The sequence below is a fragment of the Panthera onca genome, chromosome B1 (genome assembly GCF_046562875.1).
Source record: "Panthera onca isolate mPanOnc1 chromosome B1, mPanOnc1 haplotype 2, whole genome shotgun sequence".
Classification (NCBI taxonomy): domain Eukaryota; kingdom Metazoa; phylum Chordata; class Mammalia; order Carnivora; family Felidae; genus Panthera; species Panthera onca.
The window spans coordinates 7,475,894-7,485,133 of record NC_138342.1 but is presented as its reverse complement, the minus strand read 5'-3'; the positions used below and the strand labels follow the sequence as shown (position 1 = coordinate 7,485,133).

Genomic DNA, 9,240 nt, shown 5'->3' with positions numbered 1-9,240 from the left:
ACATAATCATAATGAAATGATGCAGAATCATATTTCTACTTCCAGATGTGAAATCCTGGTGCACAGAAAGATTAAATGGCAGCAATAAATGACACAGATGTTATTTGGGCCCAGGCCTCTCTGACCTCAGCACTGGATGCTGTCCACTGTGCCAAGCTCCCTCCTGCCACCCCTCCTGTCTGAGGGAGCCACCTACTCTTCTCTGATGGTACCAAGGCATCTCTCTTCTCTGTTCCACTTGCCTGGAAACCTTGCATCCCATCTTGGTCCTCCCATGTTCAAGTCAAGTATCATTTCCTCCCTGGAAAACTGCTAACCCTCTCCACACAGGCTCAGGCAACTTCCTGAGGGGTCTAAACACATCCTGCACTTTCCTCCATGGGGACACATACCGCCCTGTGCTGCCATTACTTCCCTACCAATTTTCTATAAGATGCTTGAGGATAAAAACCAGGTCTAATTTATTCCCTTATTTCCTGAATGAATGAGTGAAACTTAGCTGTGTCCCAAGGAAGACACTAGAAACGATAGCTCAGAGACTTCTGTAGGTAAAGGAGATGTATGGTGCCTTGGTCTGATCAATGACCAAAGGGGTAATGTAGGCTTCACTTGTTTATCTGTATGAAGGCAATAACAACACCCCTCCTGTATAATTTAATGACTTGGAGGAGGGATCAAATGAGGAAAATGAACAGGACAGCCCATGACGTCCATAGGAGATGTACACAAATGCCATGTATTCTTTTCTCCCCCTCCAGCCCTCATAGCTGATCCCAGACTCTGAATATTTTCAGATGCTTCATAAAAGATTGAAATGGAGTCTGCCCCTTGCCTACCAAAGCCATAGTGTTTATGTTGGCATCCTGCTTATAAACCAGGGAGTCCTGGCATGTTGCCCTTGACTGGGAACTTCAGTGTGGAATCAGCTCAACACAGAAACAAATCTTGGGATGGTCTCTAAGTTTCCCCCAAGTAGGCCCCTTTAGCCTTGGATTTACAGCAATAGAAGCACAGCCCTCGGGAGGGCACAGGAGGTCCAGGAGTTCAGACTGTACGTGACTCTGCTTTCTTTTTCTTTCTTTTTTTCTTTTCTTTTTTCCTTTCTCTTTCTTTCTTTCTTTCTTTCTTTCTCTTTCTTTCCTTCTTTCTTTCTTTCTTTTTAATGTTTATTTATTTTTGAGAGAACACAAGTGGGGCAGGGGCAGAGAGAGGGGGAAAGAGGATCCAAAAGGGCCTGTGCGCTGACAGCATCGACAGCAACTAGCCCAATGTAGGGCATGAACTAACAAACCACAAGATCATGACCTGAACCAAAGTCAGACATTCAAACGACTGAGCCACCCAGGTGCCCCTCTACATGACTTTCCTACGGAAGGGCCCAGATGAGAAGCAGAAAGGAGGTGACTTGCCTCAAGACACACTTGGGCTGAAACTCTTTGATCCTGAGGCAAGAGGGCATTCCACTCTACCTGCTTCCCTCATTCTTCCCTCTTGGCAGGTAATGTCTGCAATTTCTTTATAAATATGCAAATGCATTAACCCAGCTAGAGAATAGAGCAAGACATTAACCCAGATCCACCCCATTCCTGCTTCCTCCTCTTCCTACACTCGCTCTGTCTCCGGACAGGGCTGCCGATCCACAGGTGACGAAACAGGGAACCATCCAACAAAATGGCTCGCTGTATCAACAGCGATGCCAAAACCAGAGCCCATGGCTTCTGACACTAGTCCGGTCCCCCCTCACCCAACATAAACAGCACACATTTGATTTTGTGGCAGTGCCAAAGACATCCATGCCCTAATTCCCAGGGACTGTAAATGTGTTATTGTACATGGCAAAGGGGAATTAATGTAGCAGATGGAATTGAGGTGGTTCATCAGCTGACCTTCAAATTGGGAGATTATCCTGGATTATCTGGGTGGGCCCAATGTAAGAACAGAGTCATTTAACGTGGAAGAGGGAGTCGGGAGAGAGGGTCAGAGGGATGTGACCTGAGAAAACGTGACCCCATGCTGCTGACTCTAAAGATGAAAGAGAGGCCACCAGCCAATGAACAGAGTTGGCCTCTAGGAGCTGACAAGGCAAGGACACGGATTCTCCCATAGAACCTCCAGAAGGGAACACAGCCCTGCCCTTGCCTGAATTTCAGCCCAGTGAAACCCATTCTGCACTTCCAACCTCCAGAACTATTAAATTTTTTTTTTAAATGTGTTTAAGCCACTGAGTTTCTGGCAATTTGTTATAGCTGCAAATAAAAACGTAATACGGTGTCTAGGTGTAACCAGCCATTTCCCAAGGCCATACCCACTGAGGAAGGACAAATGGGTCCTAACATGGAAGTGTGTGTTGGGTTCAATTCTTTCTCTACACTTACAACAGAAGGAGGCTCAGCCTCCGGACCCCATTCCCTCCACCCTATTATTATTGGTGGTTCTTTGCTTTACAAAGGTGGTTCCTTTGCACCTGCTTCCCACACTGGAGCCAAAGCATCCTGTTCTCTCTACACTTAGATGCCACACTGACCACCTTGGTCTCATTGAGACACCAGAGCCCTTGATGCACCAAGGAGAATGTTCCGTCGAGTCTTCCACTCACTAGAGTTTAGCCCCTCTTCCCGAAGCCTCTCCTCCAGCCCCCCACGGACTCATATTGAAGAATAAATCTGTGTGGCAAATACCATCTGATTGAGGATGCCCTTAATTTCTGACCCCAGAAGCATTTCCATTGATCAAGTATATAATACCTGGCGCCCGTGTCCATCCAGATAAGTTTATAGGGAGTTCCCTTCATTCTTCATGGGATTATGGAGTCTCAAATCCAGATGGATACATTTAGAGATGAATTTAAGACAGGTAGGAAAACCAGCAGGGACTAGGTCTGTTTTTGTTCATACACGCTGCAAACCAACTGTGTGCCAGAGAGTTGACCTGGCACTATGCAATCATGTCATTTACGTTTTCCAGTTCAGGCTCTGAGCTTCAGAGAGTTAACTCTTCCCCAACCCCACAGCCAGGAAGTAGAGTGTCTGGAATGTCAGGAACCGGGAGCCTAGACTCCATGTGTACCGAGGCTCTGACCGCGTCTCAGCTGCCCTGAGAAGATATGTGGAGTCGGGAGTGGCTGTGCTGTCCTGGCAGATCCTCCCTGCCCAACCTGGGAGATAAACACGGATCTCCTCCAGAATATGACTGATCAGGTGAGGGAGGGAACAGACCCGAAGGCAGCACCGTCCCCAGGGGTTCAGGGTAGGCAGCTGACATCAGCCAGCAAGAAGAAAAAAAAATCCATTTGTAAAACAGCAGAAGAAAAATTAAACTTGCAGTTCCATCATTTTATATAAAAACTCAAGAATGAAAATAAACACGGTTCCAAGTTATTTTATTCTGAATTTATTTTTAATGCCAATGACAACAAAATAGCTCTTTTATGAGTCATTTTACAAAACAGAACACATGATTTCCTGAAATGGCATTTTACAGAAGCTTAAAGGAAACCACTGTGTGAAATGAGACAGAGTGCAGCTAACTCTGTTCACTTGGGGATCTTCCCCCACCCCACTCCCTCGAAGGCCCTCCCCTCTTTTCTCTAGCTACCTCCCCCCCTTCTTCTTGCAACTCTCACTCTTGCTGTCATTTCCTCATGGAATTTTTCTCTGGTCTGAATACCCCCTCATTTAAATAAGATCCCCCAGTTAGCTACTCTCAAAGGACATTGTACCATTTCTTCATTGCACTTCCTGAAATTGTGATCATTATTCCGTATGTGTTTATGTGCCAGGCTCTTGGACACGTGGATATGCAGACCCAGACAACCCTGCTATCTTGGAGCTTACGGTCTCCTTGGAGGAGCTGTATAGTTTCATTGTCTCTCTCCATCAATTATACTAAGAAGTGCAGAATTGCAGAAAACAAATGGACTTCAGGCAAGAACCATGAGAGCACATAGCAGGGAGCACAGGCTACACATATTTCGACATTAAACATACACATAAACGTCTGTCTCTCCTGTAAGACATTGTCTGTTTTGTTTGGCACGCATCGGGCACTCATTAAATGCTTATTGAAACACCTCATGAAATGGAAAGTAGCCACTTAAGACATGTGGGCTAGTGGCTTAGTTGACGCCTGTGGCTGCTGGTTCCAAATTGAATGCAGCAGGTCTAAAAGATAAACATTGAGACTATTACCATTAACAATCCCACAAGGCACATGCCAACTTTCATCTCTGAGATGGATTCCAGACCTAATAAAACACTTGCCACCTTTCACTTAATCATGCTGCTGCCTGGGTTCCGCCCTGTGGACACCACCTTCTTGAAGAAATGAGCCTGGCGTGACATGAGCTTTTGCTGATGTTCTGCTTAGTCTTTGGATGGCCCTTCTTGTAGTCTTCTTCAGCCTATTTCTAAGATGCTGGTCCTCCTCAGGCATCTCTATTTCCTGCCCAAAGCCCTACGTGTATCAAGCAAGAAGAAAGACCTCAAGCTGCTATCTAAGTGGGAGTTCCTTCACCTGTTTTGCTTAATAAGCACTTGCACAGCAGACTATGTGCAGCAATGACTACATTCCAGGCACTATTCTAGATGTTTTATTCAATAATAATTCAATTAGGGTTGATACCTTCCACAACTCAAGAGTAAAGGCATGGCTGGAAACAGAATTCCAGACTCAGATCCAAGAAATGGTGGTGGGAGTGGATAACATTGAGGACGTTGGCTGCCCCCAGAAGCTCCTACAGCAACTCCTTCCTTGAGAAATAGCCAGCTGCCCATATCACTAAACACTGCTGTGAGAAGCCCCTGGTCACTTCTACCCACAGTGCTACCTGTGAGCCCCTCTCTCCAGGTGCTGATCCCCACCCTATTAATCCATAACGTGCATGCAGCATCCCAAGCATACATCCCAAGTACCTGGAGCCTTCAACATCCAAAACAGGGCTACCTTCCTCCTCCCTGCGCCATCTCATACGTTCCTGTAGACACATCCAACCTGGCCACAGTCCTCGGCACCTTTCTCTTCACCTGTCCAGCCTATCAATTAAAAGCCTTCCGGTTCATCTTTCTCTCCCTCCGTACGTAGACAATTGTGAGAGGCTCCCCTCTGGTAGCTTTGCTTTGGGTCCCCTCTCCCTTCTCGAAATATATGCTTTCCTAGACACTAGATACTCCAGATACTCTGCTAGACGTTCTAGATACTCTCCTTCACATTTCCCCCAGATGACCTCACGGAAAATGGGTATTAGGTCATGACGTGTCCGTACCTAAGATGCTTCAACAGCTTCCTTGTGTCTCCAGAACAAAACAGGGAAGTCTTCACCTGGAAGGGGCAAGATGAATATGCTCATATGTCTAGCCTTACCTTTGGCATATGCGTCTTCATACCCGTGTGCCACAGGCATCCCAAGCTGCAGGCCTTCATCTCGGCCTCACCTTCCTGGTCTCCTCTGCCTCTGAATAGGCAATTCTGTCTGCATCGAATGTGCTTCCCACCTCCTCCGACTGGTTCACAGCTCCTCCTGCCCCTGACCACAGGCTGAGACAGTATAGGATAGCAGCTAAGTGGATGAGCCAATCTACCTGGATTCAACTCTCAGCTCACACACCTCTATGCTCCCTCACCTTTTCCATGCCTCAGTGTCCCCATCTATAAAATGAAGACTATAGTAATCTACTAGAGATAGGCTAACTTGCAGAGTTATTGTGAGGACCAAAAGAGCTCATATAGGCAAAGCCCTAGTTATGGTGGCCCACGGCAAGCAAGGTGTGAGCTTTTATTATGATCAACTCCTGCATATTACCAGCTTCACCCCAACACCCCTTGTGCGTGTCTCTTGTTTGTTCATTCGCCAATTTGTTTATTTTCGGTCTTTCACCTCACTGTAAGTTCCTTGAGAGGCAGGGATGGGTTTTGATTCATCCTGCCGACATCTAGCATAGAACATGGCAAGGGCAAGCAGCCTTTGGAAATTTACAGTACTAACAAGTAATGACAGTTTTTTTTTGTTTTTTTTTTAAGTAATGACAGTTTTTATCTGTGCCCTTGCACACCCAACCTGGTACAGAGGGGCCAGGACACATCATTTAATGTAGGACATTCAACCGCACTGGCAAAGAAAAGGCAAGTTTTAAGGAGAGGATTGAAGTTTATGTCTACTGACAATAGATGCCACCGAGCCCGAAACAGACAATGTCTGCTTGCAAAATCTGTAGTGTGATTTTAAGCATTTCCTGGTCAAAGTATTGACAAAAAGGTAAAACAAATATATCTTATTCACATCCAGAAAAGTTGGATGGTGATAGCCCCATGGCATCTTCATGTTACAAATGGAAGAATTAATCGAGGGCTTAGAGAAATGTGAACTAGGGAAAGGGGAGAGCTGCTAAGGCCTCTTACATGTGCGAAAGATGATCACCATTTTCCACCAGGTTGAAATCATCTCAATCCGCTGAAGCGTTTTAGGCAGTAAAACAGTTGAATGATACGATTTCTAAATGCAAAGCCTCTGTGTAATTATAGATACACCATGCATACATTCTGCCATGACACTTGCATATTCCTGTTTGCATTGCTTACACAAAACCATGTTTCTTTTACTTCAGGAAAGACAGAGATTTTTCAGGTAACTGTCCTCAACCCACGCTTGTTGTCTCACCAGCTCCAGTAAGAGTCTAAATTCCTTTTTTCACCCCTGGGTATGGAGCAATATACATGACTTGGAGTCAGGAGGTCTGAGCTTCAGCATGGTCACGGCATTCAAGCTGCATGATTAACAGGTCTCTTCACTTCGCTGAGTCTCAAGGTTTCTTATCTGTAAAATTAAAAATAGCACCTACATCACAAGTCAGGTTCTGAGGTTTGAATGAGATAAAAAGTGTTAAATTTTGGGAGACTGTGAAGCACTGTGGATGTATAATAGGAACCCACCTATGTGTCTCAGGCAAAATAATGGATAATTCCAGGGTCTCTGTAAAATCACCATGAACATTTCTTTGGCTTTGGAGTTGGACAGGCTTGGATTCCTTTCCAGATTTCCCAGATATCTTTAACCACAGTGAGTTCTGTTTCCTGTAGAATGACCTGCAGTGTCCTGTAGCATAATCATATCAATCCCAAAGTTTTTACTGAGCATTTATGATGTTGGATGTGTTACATCGACTATCTCAGTTAATTGTTATTGCAATTCTCACCTTCTTTACCCACAAAGGCAACACCTTCACCTCCACCTCAGTCCTTTGTCAAATCTGTTGCTTCTCTAATTCCTATCGAAACGCAAATATTTTATACATAAATGCATTAGTCAGGGTTCTCCAAAGATAGATAGATAGATAGATGATAAGAAATTGGTTTGTGTGGTTACAGAGGCTAAGAAAACTCTCAAGAGACAGACCCAGAGGAGTCAAGGTGGAGTTCAAGACTGAATCGAAAGGCCTGAAGACCAGGAGAGCATATGGCTTAAGTTCCAGTTTGAAAGTTGGCAGGCTTGAGATGAAAGAACAGCCAATGTTTCAGTCCGTGTCCAAAGGCTGGAAAAGACCAATGTCCCAGATCAAACAGTAAAGCCAAAAGAGTTCCCTCTCACTCAGCCTTTCTGTTCTATTCAGGTCTTCAAATGATTAGATGAGGCCCACCCACTTTGGGAAGAACAATCTGCTTTAGTCAGTCTACTGATTTCCACATTAATCTCATCCAGAAACACCCTCATAGATACACCCAGAATAATGTTTGGTCAAATATCTGGGCACTTCATGCCCCATTCAAATTGACATATAAAATTAACTATCTCATCACAACTTATGTTGAATAATGCTCCCTGACCTTTCCTTGCAGATTTTAGTTAGAAGGTAGAAATATCTGAGAAATATGAGGATTTGAGAAGGTGCTCCATCAAGGGACAGGTGGTTCTAAGTGTGGGAGGAAAAAGCAGGGAATACCAAGTACAAAATTAGCTTAACAGATTTTCAGAAATATAACCAAACCTGTCATATATATTGTCACGCTTTATTTTTCCATTAGTAATCTATTCATATATTTATGTATTCACTTTTCAACTAACATTTACTGAGGGCATAGTATAGTCTAGGAGTTATACAGGTACAAGGGCCCAAACAATCGACTAAAGTATGAAGCTTTCCCTCAAAGCACCTCTGGAAACTGAACCCATGTTTTCAAATTTCTTCAGACTGATATGTTCATGAAACTCTGGACCTGTTGGTTTAGAATTTGCCTTAAATCTTATGTAGTTCACCCACCACCACGAGTGACACCCCCATCTTCACCATGGAATTACAACTTCTAGTCCTATCTGCACAGTCTGGGGTCTCACAACCCACCAACCAAGTCAATTTTCCTTTCTTTTTCTGCTCTGCTAAAGGTATTATTCTGAGGGGGGGGGGGGGGAATGCCTATTTCAGCTTTTATCCCCACAGTCCTATTGATATCACACAAATCAACACAAAACCATCAATAATTCCATAGATGCATATCCTGTTGCTGGCCTCTTGTCCCAGTTTAATCACCATGATGATGAGCTGACGATGACAACTTAATGACAATTTCTTAAATTCCTATCCTGTGCTATGCCCTTTTATAATTAGCCTCATGTTATTCTCGCAGCCCACAAAGGTTAAAACAAAGTGTCCAGTGTCCAAATAAGTGGACCAAAACTGAGGCACAATGAATAGTTTGCTGAATGTTCCCGAGATAGTGAAAAGCCAAGTTGGGTTTGGAAGCCATTTCTGTATGACATCCTAGTCCATTCTTCACCTGCCACAGTAGGTAGTTTTGATGAAAAGGGAGCTAGAAAAGAGAAAATTGAAAGCAAATGTACCCTTTACATACCCAGTTGCCTTGCTTGCTACGTGAAAAATGTGTTCAAGTATGAGAAGCCATGCCTGTTGGACCCTTGAACTTTGAGGGTGAATTATTTGGGAGAAGTAGGTAATAATTATTTTCTCCCTCACAAGTTCATTCATGGCTGAAATTTTGTTTTCACGACCCTAACACTTGCAAAGACTATCAGTAGTTTCTTTCGCTCACAAAGAGAAATTTCCTGGCCACTCCCACACTAACTCTGTAGGGACTTTCTTAATTCAGTTGTGCGGACCTTTAGAAGATGGTCTTAGTTTTGCCCAAACCTCCACCTCCCCAGATTTTAGATGTTAAATCATAGTAAGACACAGCAATTCCTCATGGGTAACTTTGGGATGGAATCAGGCACAAGGCCAATCCAATGTCACTGAG

The 9,240-nt window shown here is 44.2% G+C and overlaps 1 long non-coding RNA gene across 1 annotated transcript; it reads right to left on the bottom strand.

The window, feature by feature from the left end:
• Positions 1-3,401: 3,401 nt before the first annotated feature.
• LOC132692706 (uncharacterized) lies at positions 3,402-7,431 on the bottom strand. Its single transcript, XR_013554941.2, has 4 exons — positions 6,925-7,431; positions 6,653-6,808; positions 5,261-5,316; positions 3,402-4,160 (listed from the first exon to the last, which is right to left on the bottom strand). It is a non-coding gene; the product is annotated as an uncharacterized LOC132692706 (long non-coding RNA).
• Between the last annotated feature and the right edge of the window lie 1,809 nt (positions 7,432-9,240).